Source organism: Eschrichtius robustus, chromosome 11 (genome assembly GCF_028021215.1).
Source record: "Eschrichtius robustus isolate mEscRob2 chromosome 11, mEscRob2.pri, whole genome shotgun sequence".
Classification (NCBI taxonomy): Eukaryota; Metazoa; Chordata; class Mammalia; order Artiodactyla; family Eschrichtiidae; genus Eschrichtius; species Eschrichtius robustus.
The window spans coordinates 21,262,024-21,284,983 of NC_090834.1; the positions used below are offsets into that span (position 1 = coordinate 21,262,024).

Here is a 22,960-nt window from a genome sequence, read left to right on the forward strand (position 1 = left end):
ATCAGGACTAGTCATTGCTGCTGACAAAGTACAGATGAACCCACCCTTCTCATATCTTGGTAAGTATATCACAATTATAATATTACACCTCAGAAGATAGAGATACGGACTGACGTTCTTAAAACTTTAAATGATTTTCAAAAGTTATTAGGAGATATTAATTGGCTGCGACCTTCTTTAAAATTAACTACGGGTCAGTTACAGCCTCTTTTTAATATCCTAAAGGGAAGTCCTGATCCTTCTTCCCCTCGTATTTTAACTTCTGAAGCTCAACAAGCACTCAAGCTTGTAAACAAAGCAATACAATCTGCTCAGCTAACTAGAACTGAGCCTTCTTTAACTATACTATTAATAATCTGTGCTACGTCACATACCCCTACCGCCTTTTTATGGCAAGAAACAGGAATTCTTGAATGGATTCATATGAAAAATACGCCTAATAAAGTCATTACACCTTATTATGAGTTAATAGCAACCCTTGTTCAATTGGGTCGTAGAAGAAATATTCAGTTGGTAGGATATGAACCAAATTTTATTATTATATCTTATACTACTTATCAATATTCTTGGCTATTATTTGTCTCTGATTTTTGGGCTCTTGCTTTTGCTGGATATTCAGGAATTATTGATAATCATTATCCTTCTAATAAGCTCCTTCATTTTGCTACTCAACATCTATTTATTTTTCCTAAAACTATCTGTTCAACTCCTATTCTCAATGCCCCAAATGTTTTTACTGATGGTTCTGCCAATGGCATCGCTGTTGTTATTTCTGATGACTTACTTCATAAAGAACAAACAGATCATACCTCTGCCCAACGAGTTGAATTACATGCGATTTCCTTGGCTTTTCAAATCTTTTCACATTGTTCTTTTAATCTCTATACGGATAGCCATTATTTGGTTACTATTTTGCGTAACATAGAAACTGCTATAATTGGCAATACTGTTGATTCTCAATTGTTTCAGACTTTCTTTCAACTACAAAAGATTATTCGTCAGCATGACTTTCCTGTAGCCATATTACATATTCGAGCCCATTCAGGTCTCCCTGGCCCATTGTCTTTGGGAAATCAATTGGCTGACGAAAATACAAAGATTATAGCCTTAAGTTTATCTCAACCTCAGGATCTTGCTACTCAATCACATAATTTACATCATCAATCTGCTGCTATGCTTCAAAAACAATTCTCTATTTCTAGAGAAACAGCCCGATACATTGTTAAGTCCTGCTCTAAATGTTTACCCCACCTTCCTGTTCCACAATTTGGAGTCAATCCTCGGGGTTTACTCCCTCATCATCTTTGGCAAATGGATGTTACTCATATTCCCTCTTTTGGTAAATTACAATTTGTTCATGTAACTGTTGATACTTACTCTAATTTTATATGTGCTACGCCTTTGGCTGGGGAATCTACTAAATATGTAATTACTCATTTATTTCATTGTTTTGCATCTATGGGAATTCCTAAAGCTTTAAAAACAAATAATGCTCCAGGATATACGAGTAAAGCTTTTGCCAATTTTTGTGCAACTTTCCATATTTCACATAAAACAGGCATTCCCTACAATCCTCAGGGTCAAGGTATTGTAGAACGTGCCAACCAACAATTAAAAATTACATTACAAAAAATAAAAAAGGGGGAATATGATAGATCTCCAAAGATTATGCTTAATCATGCTTTATTTATTTTAAATTTTTTAACTTTAGATGCATTTAGTCACACGCCTTATGAACGATTGTTTACAGGTCTTTCTGGAATCCCTCCTGAAAAAGCGCTTGTTAAATGGAAAGATCCCATGACTAACCTTTGGCATGGACCAGACCCTGTTTTAGTATGGGGCCGAGGCCATGTTTGTGTTTTCCCTAGGGAGGCAGACTCTCCTCGGTGGCTCCCGGAGCGCTTGGTTCGACATTATCATGCCATCACCAATAAACACCCTGACTCGAAGAATGCGTCGCCTGAGGCTCTCGCAATCGACCACAGCACACCCCAACCGGTTCCCCCGGCGGACGAGAAGAATGCGGCGACGGAGTAGGAGACAACTTGTCAGGGAGGCGAGGGGAGATCGAAATCAAATTACTTGACTGTTCCTAGACGAGAAGATTTATCCACCTTTGTATTTTGGTATAAGGATAACGTTCCCATTCACATGAATGCTAGAGTAACTAAGCTTGCTTCTAATACTTCGTTGGATCATTCTCTATGCATATATCGCTTGAGGATTGAAGATACTGGACATTATTTGTGTATTGAAACTACCATAGGTAATCAAGGGACATTATTAGCTGGACATCAAATTACGGTCGTAAAGACTGTCACAGGACTACAATTTCCTGCTTTTATGGCTTCTGAATTCCTGCAGTCTGATTTTCCTGTTTGTAATGATACATGGACTAAAGCCTCTGTCTGGTGTACTTTAGATTATGATAATGGCACCATACTAGTTTCTTCTGTCCCCGTTAATAATAACAGCCTTGTTTTTTACAAGCAATGGGAATTCTGGAAACTTGCCTTATCCTTTTCTTATAGACCGGTGATTACTTGCGTCGCTCCTCCTTATGCTTTATTGATTGGAGATTTAATTGTAGAAAACACTATGAATCCTATAGGTTATAATATTACTTGTGTTAATTGTATCTTTAGTAGTTGTGTTTTGCCTGTTAAAGGATCTACATCTGTTATGATTATGAAGCAACCTTCTTATATAATGTTACCTGTTAATTTGTCTGAACCATGGTATCATAACACTGGCATGCAAGCCTGGCTGGAATTGACTGAAGCATTAAAATGACCAAAGAGATTTATAGGTGTTCTAATATGTGCAATCCTAGCCTTAGCAGCTTTAACTGCTACTGCGGCCACTGCTGGGATTGCTCTTTCTCAAACTATTCACCAGGCTCATTATGTTAATCAGTTATCTAAAAATACTAGTGTAGCATTAGCCCTACAAAGTCATATTGATACCCAACTAAAAACGGAAGTAGATGAATTAAAAAATGTTCTAATAGGAATAGGGGATCAAGTTATGGCTTTAAAATTAAAAATGCGTTCGATTTGTCATGCCAAATATACCTGGATTTGTGTAACTCAACATTTATATAATGATTCACAATGGGATTGGGAAAAAGTAAAAATGCATATATTAAGTGTATGGACTGATGGACACATTAGCCTTGATATTCAGAAGTTAAATGCCGAAATACAAGCTATTCAAGAGGCCCACCTAGACGAAGATGGACCCCAGAATTTGATTCAAGGATTATTAGATCAACTACAAGGGCTAAATCCGATACAATGGATTCATGGAGGGCTCTCAGGCCTGATATCAATTGGTGTACTACTTTTATTGGTGATCGGTTTATTACCTTGTGTTGTTAGATTTGTAATGGGGCGCTTCGCTGTCTTGCGTCAGGATGTTCATGGCTTAAAACTACATTATCAAGCTTTAAAAAATAATAAAAAAGGGGGAAATGTGGTGGCCCCCAAGCTGTAAGCTTATTCAGCTTTCTGCTTTCCGGAGAACTGCTTGTCTCTTTCTTGGTATGCACTCCTGACGCTGCGGTATTGAGCGTAAAAAAGGAAAATGGCTTGCGGCCAGTTTCGTTCCAGGTGCCTGCTCTGGATCTAAGAGCCCCTGGTTGTTCCCCAGAAGAAGGACGTGCTGCCCTGAGGGGGAAGTCTGTATCTCCAAAGAATGGCCCATAAGGCATGCTGACGCATAGATAGTGGCGCATAGATAGTGGCGCGTAGATAGTGGCGACAGAATTATGTGGAAATACAAGGTTTACTGATTTATTGTCTAATATTCGTTCCGTACTAAACCTATATATACATTCATGCTCTTTGAATAAATTTGCCTTGCCTTGCAACCATCAGTTGTCTTGGCCCTTCTGACCCCATACTGGTGCTTTTCAGTTCCTTACCCCTCACCGCCAGGAACTTCTAGCTTTCTGCAGCCGGTCTGCGGCATGAAGTTATGAGAATGAGTAGACTCTTCCTCTTCTCTTTTTTGGAAATCAGGATAAATTCTGTCTCTGTGTCATCATCTGGACACATGCTCATGCTCTGTGATTCCTCATGGATTGCCATTTGTTGTTCCACAGTCTTGCCTACCCTTTTCCCAGTAGCCTATGACGTGGTTAATATGAACTCATTTGGATAGCTCTCTTTCTGTCTCTAAGAACTTAGATTCCTCTTACCAATTTTTATTCTTCCCTTTCTGACTGAAAATACTTCTCTTTGACCAAGAAGAAAAAAATTAAAACACTAGTTCATTAGTTCTGCTTTTTCTCTCTTGTCTGTTAACATTACACAATTAATGTAGTAGGTACTCCTTCCTTATTTTTCCTTCCCTAAAAACAACTGAGGCTCTACTTTTGTTGTCCTGTGTCCTTTTTTGCAAACCTCTACTCAGTCTGGGTTTTAACCTTCCTGATCTAGCCTTTCCAGGTTCCTGATGCTTTCCATTTCTGCTTAGTTTCTTTCCTCTCCTTCCAGCTTATGGTTATATCATTGTAAAATTTGTATTAAAATCTCAACAATAACATTGGCAGATAGCAGTTATTCAGCACTTATTGTGTACCAGGCACCTCACGTTCAATCTTTTAATTTCACAACAACCCAATGGATCAGGTGTCAAAAGTTTATAAATAACAGAAGCAAATCCAATGAATCACCAAAGTAGTAAGTAGTAAAAGTTTACTGCACACACACCAAAAAGACAGTGTGCAAACTGAAAATGCTCAAACAAAAATATGGAAGGAAGCTCCAGGGTATATTTTTGTAAAGCAGTTTATATAATGAGAAAGCAGTGAAGTGACTATTTATTCTTCACAGTGATTGGTTATAGTATTAGAATTTTCTTAAGTGATAAGGAACTGGTCAGTGGTTACCTCAACAATTTTGGGAAACAGTTTAAGTTTTCCTTATGATTTCCAGAGGCATAAGCAAGAAATGACCCAGGTTAAGCTTAGTCTTGCAAAATAAGCTAAATTAAGCTTTGCTGGTTTTGACTGCTTAGGGAATTTTCAAGGCTGGTTTCCATTTGTTTTTTATTTTAACATACATATCAATAAAAATCCCTATATTATAGATGAGGAAATGAGTCTTAAGATTCAGAAGCTTTCCAAGGTCACAAAGCTGGTAAATGGCAGAGACAGGAGCTCAAACCCAGTTGTGAATGACTGAAAGCCTAAGTCCTACTGCCCAGGTTTACTGGCAAAATCTTCTTGTGTGTGCAAGTTGCCATGGAACTGAGCTGACAAAGTCAAATCTGAGTGAAAAGGCCTAAGTGTTTGCATTTTAAACATGTTGGAATATTCTTTACTTCCACAAAGACATATGTTTCTCCTGTTTTTGTTTTTGTTTTAATTTTCCCACTTTCTGGAGAGATACATAGGGGAAAATATTTCTCTAAATAGACCAAAGATAGTGATGTGAGCTTGGTGAAAAATGGCAGTGGATACCCAGGATAGGGGAACCAATAAGAAGTGAAAGGACCGTGGTTTGCTAGAAAGCACGTTTCCTACCTCAGTGTTTCTCAAAGTGTGGACCCCGGACCTGCAGCATCAGAATCACCTGGGAGATTGTTAGAAATGCACATTTTTTGGATCCTGCCTGTCTGAAATGAAAACTCCCTGGTGGGGCCTGCAATTTGTGGCTTAACAAGGCCTCGCAGTGATTCTAATTCACTGCATGCTCACTTAAAATGTTTGAGAACCACTGCTCTCCCTAAAAGGAACACCTGCCACTCTGCTCCAGCTGCTTGTTACCAGGAGGGGAATATGACTCCCAGGTCATCACACTCTCCCAGGTTTAAGAAAGCTGAAAGTCTCAATTATTTTCATTCTCCCAATTTTCAAATACTGCCTGAAATGTTTTTAATACTGTACAGGCTAAACAAAACATGTTTATAGGTTGGTTCTGACACACAGACCACCAGTTAATGACCTCTGAATAGAATCTGAGCTACAGTAAATATTGGAGTTATTTTATAAATAACTATGTATTGAAATGTCAATTAATTGGCCAAATGAATTGTGGTCTGCTTTTCATTACAACCACTTGTTGCTGGGGAAAGTGATTGCTTACCTTACAACAGCACTGAATGGAGTTTAAATGTTTTGATCATTAAACATTTGGGGCCATATTGTAAGGACAATGGAAAATTATTGACAGATTCAAATACAGCCATGATCCTCTAAAAGTTGAGGCTTTAAAAGATCAGTTTGATTGTATTACGGAAACTTGATGGGAAAGTGTAGATGTGGAGCAGATTGGTTAGAAAGTTATTCCAAGAGTCTTAGTGGGAGGTGCTGTTGGGGTGGTGGTAATAAAAATAAGGAGAATTATACATATTTAATGAGCATTTAGGAAGTTGAATTGAAATGGCTTTGTGGTTACAGGTCAGACTTCAATAAGTCAGAAGACCCCGGTGCCAAGGGCCATCGCTGGAACTAGCCTGCAGCATGCACGCTCCAGGCTACTCTGACTATTCGCTCCAGGCTACTCTGACTACTCACCCCAGTGCTCCAGAGAAGCCCAATATTGTTCCAGCTCCCTGCACCTGCTGCCTCCCTCACCCCACGCCTGTGCCATGCTCTGAACTCTTAGGCTTCCTACTCCACATTTGCAAATGCATATAATGCCTTGAGAAAACAACCATCATTTACTAATCTTATGTGAAATTGTGTTGAGTTGCAAAACAATCAACTTCTGGAAAGCCTATTTTAAAGTTAGATATTCCTTACTCTTTGTTCACTATGGGATTCCCATATTTAGAGCCCCCAAACTACATTCTCAGTTATTAATTCTAATACGGTTCTGAACCCCTAAAACTATTTTTCTATGTCTCATTTTCCTTTATTAGAGCAAGATACATTAGCACAATTTCATCATGCTGACCTGACAAAGGTATTCCTGTACTTCAATCAAAATCTAAGACATAAGAGACCTTCAAGATGGCGGAAGAGTAAGACATGGAGATCACCTTCCTCCCCACAAATACATCAGAAATACACCTACATGTGGAAAAACTCCTACAGAACACCTACTGAACGCTGGCAGAAGAACTCAGACCTCCCAAAAGGCAAGAAACTCCCCACGTACATGGGTAGGGCAAAAGAAAAAAGAAAAAACAGAGACAAAAGAATAGGGACAGGACCTGCACCTCTGGGAGAGAGCTGTGAAGGATGAAATGTTTCCATACACTAGGAAGCCCCTTCGTGGGTGGAGACTGTGGGTGGCGGAGGGGGGAAGCTTCAGAGCCATGGAGGACAGCGCAGCAACAGGGGTGCGGAGGGCAAAGCGGAGAGATTCCCGCACAGAGGAGTGGTGCTGACCAGCACTCACCAGCCCGAGAGGCTTGTCTGCTCAATCGCTGGGGCGGGTGGGGGCTGGGAGCTGAGTCTCGGGCTTCGGAGTTCGGATCCCAGGGAGAGGACTGGGGTTGGCGGCGTGAACACAGCCTGAAGGAGGCTAGTGCACCACAGCTAGCCAGGAGTGTGTCTGGGAAAAGGCCTGGAACTGCCGAAGAGGCAGGAGACATTTTCTTTCCTCTTTGTTTCCTGTTGCGGGAGGAAAGAGGATTAAGAGCGCTGCTTAAAGGAGCTCCAGAGATGGGTGCGGGCTGCGGCTATCAGCGCAGACCCCAGAGATGGGCATGAGATGCTAAGGCTGCTGCTGCAGCCACCAAGAAGCCTATGTGCAAGCACAGGTCACTATCCACACCTCCCCTCCTGGGAGACTGTGCAGCCTGCCACTGCCAGGGTCCTGTGATCCAGGGACAACTTCACGGGAGAACACACAGCGTGCCTCAGGCTGGTGCAACGTCATGCCGGCCTCTGCTGCCACAGGCTCGCCTCGCATCCGTACCCCTCCCTCCCCCTGGCCTGAGTGAGCCAGAGCCACTGAATCAGCTGCTTCTTTAACCCCATCCTGTCTGAGCGAAGAAGAGATGCCCTCAGGCAACCTACACACAAAGGTGCGGCCAAATCCAAAGCTGAACCCCAGGAGCCGTGCAAACAAAGAAAGGAAAGGGAAGTCTCTCCCAGCAGCCTCAGGAGCAGCAGATTAAATCTCCACAATCAACTTGATGTGCCTGCATCTGTGGAATACCTGAATACACAACGAATCATCCCGAATTGAGGCGGTGGACTTTGGGAGCAACTGTAGACTTGAGGTTTGCTTTCTGCATCTAATTTTTTTCTGGTTTTATGTTTATCTTAATTTGGTATTGAGAGTTTATTATCACTGGTAGATTTGTTTATTGATTTGGTTGCTGTCTTCCTTTTTTTTTTATATATACATTTGTTTTTCCTTTTTCTCTTTTTGTTACTGTGTATGTGTATGCTTCTTTGTGTAATTTTGTCTGTATAGCTTTGCTTTTACCATTTGTCCTAGGATTCTCTCTGTCCTTTTTTTTCTTTTTTTTCTTTTTTTGGTATACTTTTTAGTGTTTGTTATCATTCGTGGATTTATTTTTTGGTCTGGTTGCTCTCTTCTTTCTTTATTCCTTTTCTTTTTCTTTTTTATGACTTTTTAATTTTTTAATTTTTAATTATTTTTTTGTTTTTTATTTTAATTATTTTATTTTATTATTTTTTTTCTTTCTTTCTTTCTTTTTTCTCCCTTTTCTTCTAAGCCGTGTGTCTGACAGGTTCTAGGTGTTCCGGCCGGGTGTCAGGCCTGTGCCTCTGAGGTGGGAGAGCTGAGTTCAAGATATTGGTCCAACAGAGACCTCCTGGCTCCATGTAATATCAAATGGTGAAAGTTCTCCCAGAGATCTCCATCTCAACACTAAGTAAGACCCAGCTCCACTCAACAACCAGCAAGCTACATTGCTGGACACCTTATGCCAAACAACTAGCAAGACAGGAACACAACTCCACCCATTAGCAGAGAAGCTGCCTAAAATCATAATAAGCTCACAGACACCCCAAAACACACCACCTGATGTGGTCCTTCCCACCAGAAAGACAGGATCCAGCCTCATCCACCAGAACACAAACACCAGTCCCTTACACCAGAAAGCCTACACAACCCACTGAAACAACCTTAGCCACTGGGGGCAGACACCAAAAACAACGGGAACTACGAACTTGCAGCCTGAGAAAAGAAGACCCCAAGCACAGCAAGTTAAGCAAAATGAGAAGACAGAGACACACACAGCAGATGAAGGAGCAAGGTAAAAACCAACTAGACCAAACAAATGAAGAGGAAATAAGCAGTCTACTTGAAAAAGAATTCAGAGTAATGATAGTAAAGATGATCCAAAATTTTGGAAATAGAATGGAGAAAACACAAGAAACATTTAACAAGGACCTAGAAGAACTAAAGAGCAAAAAAACAAAGATGAACAACATAATAAATGAAATTAAAAATTCTCTAGAAGGAATCAATAGCAGAATTTCTGAGGCAGAAGACCAGATTAAGTGACTTGGAAGATAAAATAGTGGAAAAAACTAGTGCAGAGCAGAATAAAGAAAAAAGAATGAAAAGAATTGAGTACAGTCTCAGAGACCTCTGGGACAACATTAAACACACCAACATTCGAATTATAAGGGTCCCAGAAGAAGAAGAGCAAAAGAAAGGGCCTGAGAAAACACTTGAAGAGATTATTGTTGAAAACTTCCCTATTATGGGAAAGGAAATAGTCAATAAAGTCCAGGAAGTGCAGAGAGTCCAATACAGGATAAATCCAAGGACAAACATGCCAAGACACATATTAATCAAACTATCAAAAATTACATACAAAGAAAATACATTTAAAGCAGCAAGGGAAAAACAGCAAATAACATACAAGGGAATCCTCCTAAGGTTAACAGCTGATCTTTCAGCACAAACTCTGCACGCCAGAAGGGAGTGCGAGGACATATTTAAAATGATGAAAGGGAGATACTTACAACCAAGATTTCTCTAACCAGCAAGGATCTCATTCAGATTCAACGGAGAAATTAAAAACTTTACAGACAAGCAAAAGCTAAGAGAATTCAGCACCACCACACCAGCTTTACAACAAATGCTAAAGGAACTTCTCTAGGCGAGAAACTCAAGAGAAGGAAAAGACATACAATAACAAACCCAAAACAATTAAGAAAATGGTAATAGGAACAAACAAATTGATAACTACCTTAAATGTAAATGGATTAAATGCTCCAACCAAAAGACACAGACTGGCTGAATGGATAAAAAAAACAAGACCCATACATATGCTGTCTACAAGAGACCCATTTCAGACCTAGGGACACATAAAGGAAGAAAGTGAGCGGATGGAAAAAGATATTCCATGCAAACGGAAATCAAAAGAAAGCTGGAGTAGCAATTCTCATATCAGACAAATTAAACTTTAAAAAAGACTATTACAAGAGACAAAGAAGGACACTACATAATGATCAAGGGATCAATCCAAGAAGAAGATATAACAATTGTAAATATTTATGCACCCAACATAGGAGCACCTCAATATCTAAGGCAAATGCTAACAGCCATAAAAGGGGAAATCAACAGTAACACAATCATAGTAGCAGACTTTAACACCCCACTTTCACCAATGGACAGATCATCCAAAATGAAAATAAATAAAGAAACACAAGCTTTAAATGATACATTAAACAGGATGGACTTAATTGATATTTACAGGACATTCCATCCAAAAACAACAGAATATACATTCTTCTCAAGTGCTCATGGAACATTCTGCAGGATAGATCATATGTTGGGTCACAAATCAAGCCTTGGTAAATTTAAGAAAATTGAAATCGTATCAAGTATCTTTTCCGACCACAACGCTATGAGACTAGATTTCAATTACAGGAAAAAATCTGTAAAAAATTCAAACACATGGAGGCTAAATGATACACTACTAAATAACCAAGAGATCACTGAAGAAATCAAAGAGGAAATTTAAAAATACCTAAAAAAAAAAGGACAATGAAAATATGACGACCCAAAACCTATGGGTTGCAGCAAAAGCAGTTCTAAGAGGGAAGTTTATAGCAATAAAATCCTACCTCAAGAAACAGGAAACATCTCAAATAAACAACCTAACCTTACATCTAAAACAATTAGAGAAAGAAGAACAAAACTAGCCCAAAGTTAGCAGAAGAAAAGAAATCATAAAGATCAGATCAGAAATAAATGAAAAAGAAAAGAAGGAAATGATAGCAAAGATCAATAAAACTAAAAGATAGTTCTTTGAGAAGATAAACAAAATTGATAAACCATTAGCCAGACTCATCAAGAAAAAAAGGGAGAAGACTCACATCAATAGAATTTGAAATGAAAAAGGAGAAGGAACTACTGACACTGCAGAAATACAAAGGATCATGAGAGATTACTACAAGCAACTCTATGCCAATAAAATGGAAAACCTGGAAGAAATGGACGCATTCTTAGAAAAGCACAACACTCCGAGACTGAACCAGGAAGAAATCGAAAATATAAACAGACCAATCACAAGCACTGAAATTGAAACTGTGATTAAAAATCTTCCAACAAACAAAAGTCTAAGACCAGCTGGCTTCACAGGCGAATTCTATCAAACATAGAGAAGGGCTAACATCTACCTTCTCAAACTCCTCCAAAATATAGCAGAGGGAGTAACACTCCCAAACTCATTCTACAAGGCCACCATCACCCTGATACCAAAACCAGACAAAGATGTCACAAAGAAAGAAAACTACAGGCCAATATCACTGATGAACATAGATGCAAAAGTCCTCAACAAAATACTAGCAAACATAATCCAGCAGCACATTAAAAGGATCATACATTATTATCAAGTTGGGTTTACCCCAGGAATGCAAGGATTCTTCAATATATGCATCAAACAAGGTGATAAACCATATTAACAAATTGAAGAATAAAAACCATATGATCATCTCAATAGATGCAGAATAATCTTTTGACAAAATTCAACACCCATTTATGATAAAAACCCTCCAGAAAGTAGGCATAGAGGGAATGTACCTAAACATAATTAAGGCCATATATGACAAACCCACAGCCAACATCATTCTCAATGGTGAAAAACTGTAACCATTTCCTCTAAGATCAGGAATAAGGCAAGGTTGTCCACTCTCACCACTATTATTCAATATAGTTTTGGAAGTTTTAGCCACAACAATCAGAGAAGAAAAAGAAATCAAGGAAACCAAATTGGAAAAGAAGAAGTAAAGCTGTCACTGTTTGCAGATGGCATGATACTATACATAGAGAATCCTAAGGATGCTACCAGAAAACTACTAGAGCTAATCAACGAACTTGGTTAAGTAGCAGGATACAAAATTAATGCACAGAATCTCTTGCATTCCTATACACAAATGACGAAAAATCTGAAAGAGAAATTAAGGAAACACTCCCATTTACCATGGCAACAAAAAGAATAAAATACCTAGGAATAAACCAACCTAAGGAGACAAAAGACCTGTATGCAGAAAACTATAAAACACTGATGAAAAAATTAAAGATGATACGAACAGATGGAGAGATATATCATGTTGTTGGATGGAAGAATGAACATTGTGAAAATGACTATACTATCCAAAGCAATCTACAGGTTCAATGCAATCCCTATCAAACTACTAATAGCATTTTTCACAGAACAAGAACAAAAAATGTCACAATTTGTATGGAAACACAAAAGGCCCCAAATAGCCAAAGCAATCTTGAGAAAGAAAAATGGAGTTGGAGGAATCAGGCTCCCGGACTTCAGACTATACTACAAAGCTACAGTAATCAAGACAGTATGGTACTGGCACAAAAACAGAAATATAGATCAATGGAACCAGATAGAAAGCCCAGAGATAAACCCATGCACATATTGTCACCTTATCTTTGATAAAGGAGGCAAGAATATACAATGGAGAAAAGACAACCTCTTCAATAAGTGGTGCTGTGATAACTGGACAGCTACATGTAAAAGAATGAAATTAGAACACTCCCTAACACCATACACAAAAATAAACTCCAAAAGGGTTAAAGCCCTAAATGTAAGGCCAGACACTATAACACTCTTAGAGGAAAACATAGGCAGAACACTCGATGACATAAATCACAGCAAGATCTTTTTTCACCCAGCTCCTAGAGGAATGGAAATAAAAGCAAAAATAAACAAATGGGACCTAATGAAACTTAAAAGCTTTTGCACAGAAAAGGAAATCAAAAACATGACGAAAAGACAACCCTCAGAATAGCAGAAAATATTTGCAAATGAGGGAACTGATAAAGGATTAATCTCCAAAATTTACAAGCAGCTCATGCAGCTCAATATCAAAAAAACAAACAACCCAATCCAAAAATGGGCAGAAGACCTAAATAGACATTTCTCCAAAGAAGATATACAGATTGCCAAGAGACACATGAAAGGATGCTCAACATCACTAATCATTAGAGAAATGCAAATCAAAACTACAATGAGGTATTCCCTCACACCAGTCAGAATGGCCATGATCAAAATATCTAGAAACAATAAATGCTGGAGAGGGTGTGTAGAAAAGGGAACCCTCTTGCACTGTTAGTAGGAATGTAAATTGATACAGCCACTATGGAGAACAGTATGGAGGTTCCTTAAAAAACTAAAAATAGGACTACCATACGACCCAGCAATCCCACTACTGCGCATATACCCTGAGAAAGCCATAAGTCAAAAAGTGTCATGTACCACAATGTTCATTGCAGCTCTACAATAGCCAGGACATGGAAGCAACCTAAGCGTCCAACGACAGATGAATGGATAAAGAAGATGTGGCACATATATACAATGGAATATTACTCAGCCATAAAAAGAAACGAAATTGAGTTATTTGTAGTGAGGTGGATCGACCTAGAGTCTGTCATACAGAGTGAAGTAAGTCAGAAAGAAATAAACAAATACCGTATGCTAACACATATATGGAATCTAAAAAAAAAAAAAATGGTTCTGACAAACCTAGGGGCAGGACAGGAATAAAGGCACAGACGTAGAGAAAGGACTTGAGGACACGGGGAGGGGGAAGAGTAAGCTGGGACGAAGTGAGAGAGTGGCATGGACATATAAACACTACCAAATGTAAAATAGATAGCTAGTGGGAAGCAGCCACATAGCCCTGGGAGATCAGCTCAGTGCTTTGTGACCACCTAGAGGGGTGAGATAGGGAGGGTGGGAGGGAGATGCAAGAGGGAAGAGATGGGGATATATATATATGTATAGCTGATTCACTTTGTTATAAAGCAGAAACTAACACACCATTTTAAAGCAATTATACTCCAATAAAGATGTTTAAAAAAAAATCTAAGGCATAGTGTTGATGTTATATCTACACTGAAACACTGAACCTCTCAGTTTAAGGTATATTTATAATTTAGGGCATTGTGTATTTCCAGGGCAAAATAAATTGAATCAGCACCAACTATCTTTGTTCTCCATTACCATCCTAATGACAACATGGTAGAGAAACTTTCATAATCATACAAATAAAAAGAAATATTATGTCAGAAATATAGGCAGCACATATTAACACAATGCCTAGAAGAGCATCTTTTGAAATACAATAATCATTTGGAAATTCTTCATCAGCTTAGCTCTATCATTTCAACCTAGGAGTGATTATAAAGGGGTTCGGTCAATGCAGTATATAGTCATCCCATTAAGATAACAGTTGAAAATGTGAACCAAAATTAAGAATAATATATTTGTACATCGCTTTCCACCCATTCTCAGACCCTCTCCCCTAAATCTAACTTTCTTTGGTAGGTAAAGCTCAGATACACACTGTGGGTGAAATGGATATGTCATGAGGCCAATAGGAAATACAAGATTTAGGACAGAAAAAGTGGCCCATCAACACTTCGTAGGTACTGGGAAGAGCTCCCTTTCCCCTTTCATGATACTAGGAACCTAGGGAGACAGAAAGTGTAGGCACCCAAGAAATACAGACAGAAGTAAGATAGACAGACTTGTGCCCTTGCTCTAGCTGTTCTTCAACAATACTGCAAAAGCAGTATTTAGTGAGATAAAGTCCTGTCCAAGGCATCCTTATGATGGCTGGCTATTTAGTGAGAAGAAAGTTAGGGCATGATCCAGATCAAGAAATGGACTTCCCATTTGCATAGGAAAACTGAGCGTTTCATACCTTCTTTGCTTTGGGCCGCCTTTTACTATAAACATAAATGGAGTTATTCCTAGATTATTGGGGTTAAGAGTGAGGTGAGTGATGGCTACAGCCTCCAATTATTCCCAGGGGAAAAAAAAGTGAGCAAGAGTTCCACTACCACTGTGTCTTCCAGGATTATTAATACAAAGAGACTTGGGACTTCTAATTGACACTGGGAAAGTATTATCTTTACAGTAGATATAGAAGCTACATAGCAGTGAAAGAATCTGTAGGCAAAATTTACCACCTCTCTGGATGCCATTCTTAAATAGAGCTTTCTCGGTTAATACTTAGTACATTATACTAGTAACCATAGCAGCGTACGGATTTTAATAGTGCTGTTAAATTCCATATAATTGGCAAATGCAAAGATGAATTAATGTTATTTCCTTTTCTGCTCAACAGAGGTAAGTTGGTATGAAGTTGGGCCACCCTGCAAAACAGAACCAGAAATTTTTCTCTTTCAAGGCCATGAAGAAGGAAACTGAGCAAAGAAATTGAATTTAAATCTGAAAGAGATGGGCCTAATATTTATCAAGCATCTCTACCTAGGCAAAAATATTTAATCCTTTCAGAACCATCTGAGGCATAGGTGTTATTATTACTACTTTTTAATTATTATAGATGAAGAAACCAAGGCTTAGGAATTTAAGTAGCTCACTGAAGGTCACACAGCCAGAGCGTGGCAAGAGCAGTATGCAAACATAGGTATATTTTATGTGTATATTCCTGATTCCAAATTCTGTTCTCCTTCCTAAGGCATCTTAGTTACCATTGGAGCCATTTTACAGATAAGAGAACCAATAATTAATTTCTTCTATCCTTTGACAGGTAAGAAAACTGCAGCTCAGAGTAATTAAGCATCTTCCCAAAGTCACATAATTACTTAATGCCACAGAATTCAAACCTACTTTTTCACAACAGATTTGCCACCAGATCACAAGTATCACAACTAAATCTAAGCCAAAGTGGGAAAGAAAAATGATTCATATCAATATTGTTGTCACCAGACACATAGATTAGAGCAAGTCTACCACCACTGGCCATCTGGTCTACAAATGTGGTGGGATCAACAAAAGAATCAAAGAAAAATTTGAGAATGAGGCTGCTGATATGAGAAAGGACTCCTTCAAGTATGCCTGGGTATTGGACAAACTGAAAGCTGAACGTGGGCTTGGTATCACCACTGATATTCCCCTGTAGAAATTCAAGACCAGCAAGTAGTATCATTGATGCCCCAGGACACAGAGACTACCAAAAACATGCCTATAGTCACACCCTCGGCTGACTGTGCTGCGCTGACTGCTGCTGCTGGTGTTGGTGAAGTTGAAGCAGGGATCTCCAAGAATGGGCAGACCTGTGAGCATGCACTTCTGGCTTACAGACTGTGGGTGAGACAACTAATTGTTGGTGTTAAAATGGGTTCCACTGAGCCACCCGGCAGCCAGAAGAGATACCAGGAAATCATTAAGAAAGTCAGCACCTACATTAAGAAAATTGGCTACAACCCCAACACAGTGTCATTTGTGCCAGTTTCTGGTTGGATTGGTGACAACATGCTGCAGCCAAGTACAAACATGCTTTGACTCAAAGGATGGAAAGTCAGTCATAAAGATGGCAATGCCAGTGAAACCACAATGCTTGAAGCTCTGGATTGCATCCTGCCACCAAGTATTCCAACTGACAAACCCTTGCGTCTGCTCCTCCAGGGTGTCTAGTGTCTACAAAATTGGTGGTATTGGCACCGTCCCTGTGGAGACTGGTGTTCTCAAACCCAACATAATGGTCACCTTTGCTCTAGTCACCGTTACAACTGAAGTCAAGTCTGTTGAAATGCATCCTAAAGCTTTGAGTGAAGCTCTATCTTGGGACAAGGTGGGCCTCAATGTCAATAACACGTCTGTCAGAGATGTTTGTTGTGGCACTGTGGCTGGTGACAGCAAAAATGACCCACCAGGGACTTCCCTGGTGGCACAGTGGTTAAGAATCTACCTGCCAATGCAGGGAACACGCGTTCGATCCCTGGTCCAGGAAGATCCCACATGCCGCAGAGCAACTAAGCCCGTGCGCCAGAACTACTGAGCCTGCTCTCTAGAGCCCATGAGCCACAACTACTGAGCCCACATGCCACAACTGCTGAAGCCCATGTGCCTAGAGCCCGTGCTCCACAACAAGAGAAGCCACCACAATGAGAAGCCCGCGCACTGCAACAAAGAGTAGCCCCCACTCTCCGCAACAAGAGAAAGCCTGCACGCAACGACCAAGACTCAGCACAGCCAAAAATAAATAAATAAATAAATGACCCACCAATGGAAGCAGCTGGCTTCACAGCTCAGGTGATTATCCTGTACCATCCAGGCCAAATCAGTGCTGGCTATGCACTTGTGCAGGATTGTCAAATAGCTCATGTTACTTGCAAGTTTGCTGGGCTGAAGAGGAAGGTTGACTGCTATTCTGGGAAGAAGCTGGAAGATGGCTCCCAATTCTGTAAAGCTGGTGATGCTGGCGTGGTTCATATAGTTGCTGGAAAGCCCATGTATTTTGAGAGCTTTTCTGACAATCCTCCTCAGGATCATTTTGCTGTTTGTGACATGAGACAGACGTGTCTTGGGTGTCATCAAAGCAGTGGATGACCCAGAAAGTTCAGAAGGCTAAGTGAATAATATCCCTAATACCTGACACCCCAGTCTTAATCAGTTGTGGAAGAACATTCTCAGGACTGTTTGTTTCTGTTGGCAATTTAAGTTTAACGGTAAAAGACTGGTTAATGATAATGCATCGTAAAACTTTCAGAAAGAAAGGAAAATGTGTTGTGGACCACTTGTTTTTGTGTGTGTATGGCAGTTTTAAGTTATTAGTTTTTAAAATCAGTAATTTTTAATAGAAACAATTTGACCAAAAATCTGTCACAGAATTTTGAGACCCATTAAAATAAAGTTTAATGAGAAACCCGTGTCCTCTTTTGGTCAAGACTGTAAATTCCTATAGTACTACTTAGGTAAAAGATTTAAGTAAGTGTTTCCTGTAAACTATTTTTGGTGTTTTATCTGCTGAAACCAAAATTTGATAATTCTGGGTTAACATTTTTTTGTGGGTGGGAATTTTGGTTTTTTTCCCCCTTGTCTAAGAGGAAGAATCATCTATGTTTTTTAGGGACACAGTGAAAAGCTGTGGGAGGGAGTCTGTTGGTTGCAACCCTTCATAGGTTAGGACAGACAAGCAAAAAGTATTTTTGTTTATAGCTAAGCTCTTGTAAGAAGGCCAAATTCATATATCCAGAAAAGATGAAAATTCTAATTTGAAAAGATACATGCACCCCAATGCTCACAGCAGCATTATTTACAATAGCCAAGACATGGAAGGAACCTAAATGCCCACTGACAGATGAATGGATAAAGAAGATGTGGTATATATATACAATGGAATATTACTCAGCCATTAAAAAGAATTAAATATTAACATTTGCAGCAACATGGCTGGACATAGAAGTTATCAGACTAAGTGAAGTCAGTCTGACAAAGACCAATATCATATGATATCACTTATATGTGGTATCTTAAAAAATGATACAAATGAACTTATTTACAAAACAAAAATAGACTCACACACATAGAAAACAAAGTTATGGTTACCAAAGGGAAGGGGGAGGGGGAGGGATAAATTAGGGGTTTGGAATTAACAGATACACATTACAATACATAAAATAGATAAACAACAAGGATTTACTGTATAGGACAGGAAACTGTATTCAATATCGTATAATAACATATAATGGAAAAGAATCTGAAAAAGAATAGATATATGTATGTATACATATAACTGCATCACTTTGCTGTACACCTGAAACAATTGCAACATTGTAAATCAACTATACTTCAGTTTAAAAAAAGGCCAAATTCTGCAATATTAAAGTCCATGTGTTGCACACAAAATTTTGTGTAGTCACATCAACATTGAGTAAATTTTTTGGTATAATCTCAAATTTTAGTTTTGCGGTTATTGGAATGTGCATTCTCAGATTTACAAATATTGAAGTAGTTTAAAGAATCTAAAGTGTAAGGCTTAAATAGTAATAACTGCCCTGCTAGAGTTCATCGTATCTAGATTCTAGGAAAAATGAAGATGCTGGGAGTTGAAGAAAAAAAAAAAAAGAATTCAAACCCAGGACTTTGAATTTCTTCTCCAGGACTCTTTCCATTTTACAGATAATTGTAACATTCTGCTAAGTCCAGTGTTTATCATTTTGTAATGTCATTTGTAACCTTTGTAGAGCATTTATTACTTAATTTAGATGACATCCAGGGTCAACTTGCCTCTTAAAATCTAGACAAGACTGGTCTCCAGCATACCTCATGTTGAAAGTCCAAATCCCTGTCCAAGATTTCTGTGCATTCCTGGGGGGCTTATGTTCTCATAACTACCTCCTGCTTCAGCTGACTTCTTGTTCTCCACTTGGTATCTTGCAGCTTGCTCGTTACTGCATGGGTTTTTCAGCTACCTTTCTTAGTTTTACATACACACACACACAAACAAAATTATGCACACAAAGCCTTTGTGTAGCAGATGTTACAAAAAGTTTAGAGAAATTAAGAAATAGATTGGGTTTGCACTGATGACCCATCACAACTGGAATTAATAGTCATTCTGTTCTAGAGAGTCTTTTGGCTGATTTTCCACGTTGCTCAGCCATTCTCTCTCCCTTCTGTCCCCTCCTACCACCGTCATTTTTTTTTTTTTTAATGGAAAGTCATTCTACCCTCCATTTGTTCTGCCCCACATTCTGAATCCTACGGTGGGCCTATTTTTTCATACCCAAATGCTCCAAGGTATTTTCTTCTTTTAAGACCACTTATTCCCAAAAGAAATTGTACTATCAACTATGAAGAAAACGATAGGATTTTTTAAACCACCCATGAACTATACCACATGATCTAAGGGGCACACAGGGAAGAAAATCTGCTCTTAAAGAGTAGCTAATCTAATAGGGAAATAGATACACATAACTCAGAGTTCTCTTGGGCCTCACCAGCCTGTGAAAACAACGAGGTCACATGATATTTAACAGTTCAGTCTCCACAACATGCCCACCTCCCCCCGCCCCGACACCCCCAGCCCCATGTCCTGACAGATATGAGGAAGGCCAATATAACAGAAATTCAGCTAATACAACTATGAAGACTAAATAACGTAAAATTAGAGCGGGGAAAGACATCTGAAGGCTGAAGAGAGTTACTAAGATGACCATGGGTGAAATGGCCCACCTGAGGTTTAAGTCAGCTCTTTCATTTTCTGAACTTGAGTCACCAGGGTTCAATGGTAACAGCTTCTAAAGGTCTGTTTGTTTAATCTATTTTAGTTTTATTCTCCCCCCAACAAAAAAATCTGGGGTTATCTGGGGTTTCCATTTCTGACCAAATGGAAAGTATTAACACTCAAAGCAACTGACAATGGAAATCCGTTTAACTTCATGTTACAATGTTTCTGTTATAAGCAGTGAGAAAAACCAGTAAAGTCAGTGAAAAGGCAATCTTGCAAAACAAGTTTTAAATAATGCAGCTACCACAGGTCCTCCATTCCTAAAGTTTTTTATTCATAAAGTTCTAGCAGTATCATTTGGTGGCAAAACTTGAACTGAATAGACATGAGACTGTTTGTAGTCCTTATTCATCCCAATTCATGGGAGTAATCCTGTGTTTCCTGAAGAACATGCAAGTGCTTGATTACAGGGTGCCCCTCCAGCCACACTAAGGGAAGTATGTAAGATGTGGAATGCACAATCTACCTTTCCAAAGTCTAAGACATGCTGAATTCCAGGACCATGTGGCCCCAAGGGTTGCAGATGAAGGGTTGTACACCTGTGTGTTGACATCTGCTAGAGGAAACTGAGAGCAAAGTGAAGGGAAGTAATGGCAAATGGGGGAAGCTGGTATGGCTCCAGGGGCCCAATTTTCAGAAGGCCTGGTTAGGACATGTGGTCTGTCAAAGGCAGAGAATACTAGACAGAAGACCGTTGTAGACATCTGGAGTCGTACAGAGGCTGTGGTGAGTGAGAATATTTGGGAAACCCTAACAAGTCCTCCAGCCAAAGTCAGACTCGCCTATGGGGACCTGTGGCCCAGCTACTCATCACCACCTACAAAGCAGGGTGTTGAGGGCAGGACAGTAAGATCACAAACATTCTAGTGGAAGTTTCTAAGCTCCTCCTTTTTATTTTAAGAAATCTGATCATTTAAGTTTGGGGTTTATTTCAATGTGCATTTAATTTTCAGAAAAGGGATTATTTTAAAAAGAAAAAAGAGAGAATAGGTAAATAAAGACTTACTTACTAAAATAGGTCTTAAACTTGGCAGCACATCAGAATCACTTGGGAAGCTTTTTAAACTACTGATCCCTGAACCCATCCCAGACACACTGATAAGGAGGTCCTGAAGTGTTTCCAAGGCACATGGAATTTTCAAAGTGACCCAAGGTAATCTTGATGTGTAGACAAGGTTGAGAACTACTGCCTTAGGAATTTCTTTTTTTTTAATTTTTAAAAAGAGAAAGACTTTTCCCCTATTTCTGTACAAGGAATGAAAGTGCCAAAGATCCAGAAAAGCCCAAACAGGGTGGTGAGTACACTTTGCAGTTCTTGTTTAATCACATGTACTAACCACACAAAGGAAGTTTCATTTCTGCAAAACCTATCAGTTTCTCTTTCATACTTATTGTTTGCAATCCTAGACGTATAAAACAATTTTCAGCCAATGACTTCATCTTCCCCAACCTTGAGGCCATGGATGTGCCCAACATTTACGTACCATCAAGGATTAAGGGAAGGTCTGCTATATGTCAGAAGGAAAAACAGCTTCCCAGAAATTCCCTTGTGTGTTGGATGGAATGTAGCAGAATCAGTGTCTTGACAGGTACCTAACTTCATTTCTTTCTTCTGATGGCGTATCTGCATAATACACTCCACATTCTTTATATGCATGCTTAAGCAATTTGGCTTTCTCTCCTTTTTCTCTGAATTACCTCAAAATGAAGAAAATGTTGCAAGCTAGTCTCTCTTATCTGCTTTAAAATATGGCTCCAGAATGCTTTCTCTTTGACTGTATCCTGTGTATCCCTATGACTGTTTAGTTTATTTGTGATAGCTGACAATTCCTCCTCTTCATCTGCTGCTTTGGGGAAATGATCAAGCCAAACAGGATTCATATTCTTCACGTGTTAGCCAACCAAACATATTTTCCAAGCTATTATTTATTTTTCTCTCTCCATTTGGACTTTTTCTCCCTTCTCCTCCTTCAAGTCTCTTCCTCAGAGGTTCTGCCTTTATCCTCAATTCAAATTGGGTACCCTGTTACAGTTTCTCAGAACATGATGTGCTTCACTTTTCATAGCACTCATCACAATTTAATTAAATGTTTATCTCTGTACTTATTTATTTAATGTCTATTTTCTTATTAGATGATAGAATATTTGAGGTCAGGAACCAAGTTTGTTTTGTAGTTTAGTCTGTTGTTTAGTTGTTTAGTTTGTCATTTGGTTTGGTTTGATTTTTGTTTTTATCCTTTGTTTCCTATGTGTGTCTGGGTTTGTGTTTGGGGATTTTCTTGGGTGGGTTTTTGTTTGTTTGTTTGGTTGGTTTTTGGAGGGGAGGGTCCTTTCTTTTTTTTTTATTACCATGTGTCACATCAGTGCCTAACACTAACACAGAGTGGATGATAAATAAATACTAATTGAATCAATGGATTAAAAGCCCCAAAGATTCAAGTAACCTGGGGCATTGGATATGTTCATCAGAAGGTCACTGGAGACTTTATGAAAAGGTGTCAGTTAAAG

General features: G+C 39.1%; 1 pseudogene; it reads left to right on the top strand.

Moving 5' to 3' along the window:
- The first annotated feature begins 16,234 nt into the window (after positions 1–16,234).
- Positions 16,235–17,791, top strand: LOC137772147 (elongation factor 1-alpha 1-like; annotated as a pseudogene).
- The last annotated feature ends 5,169 nt before the right edge of the window (positions 17,792–22,960 follow it).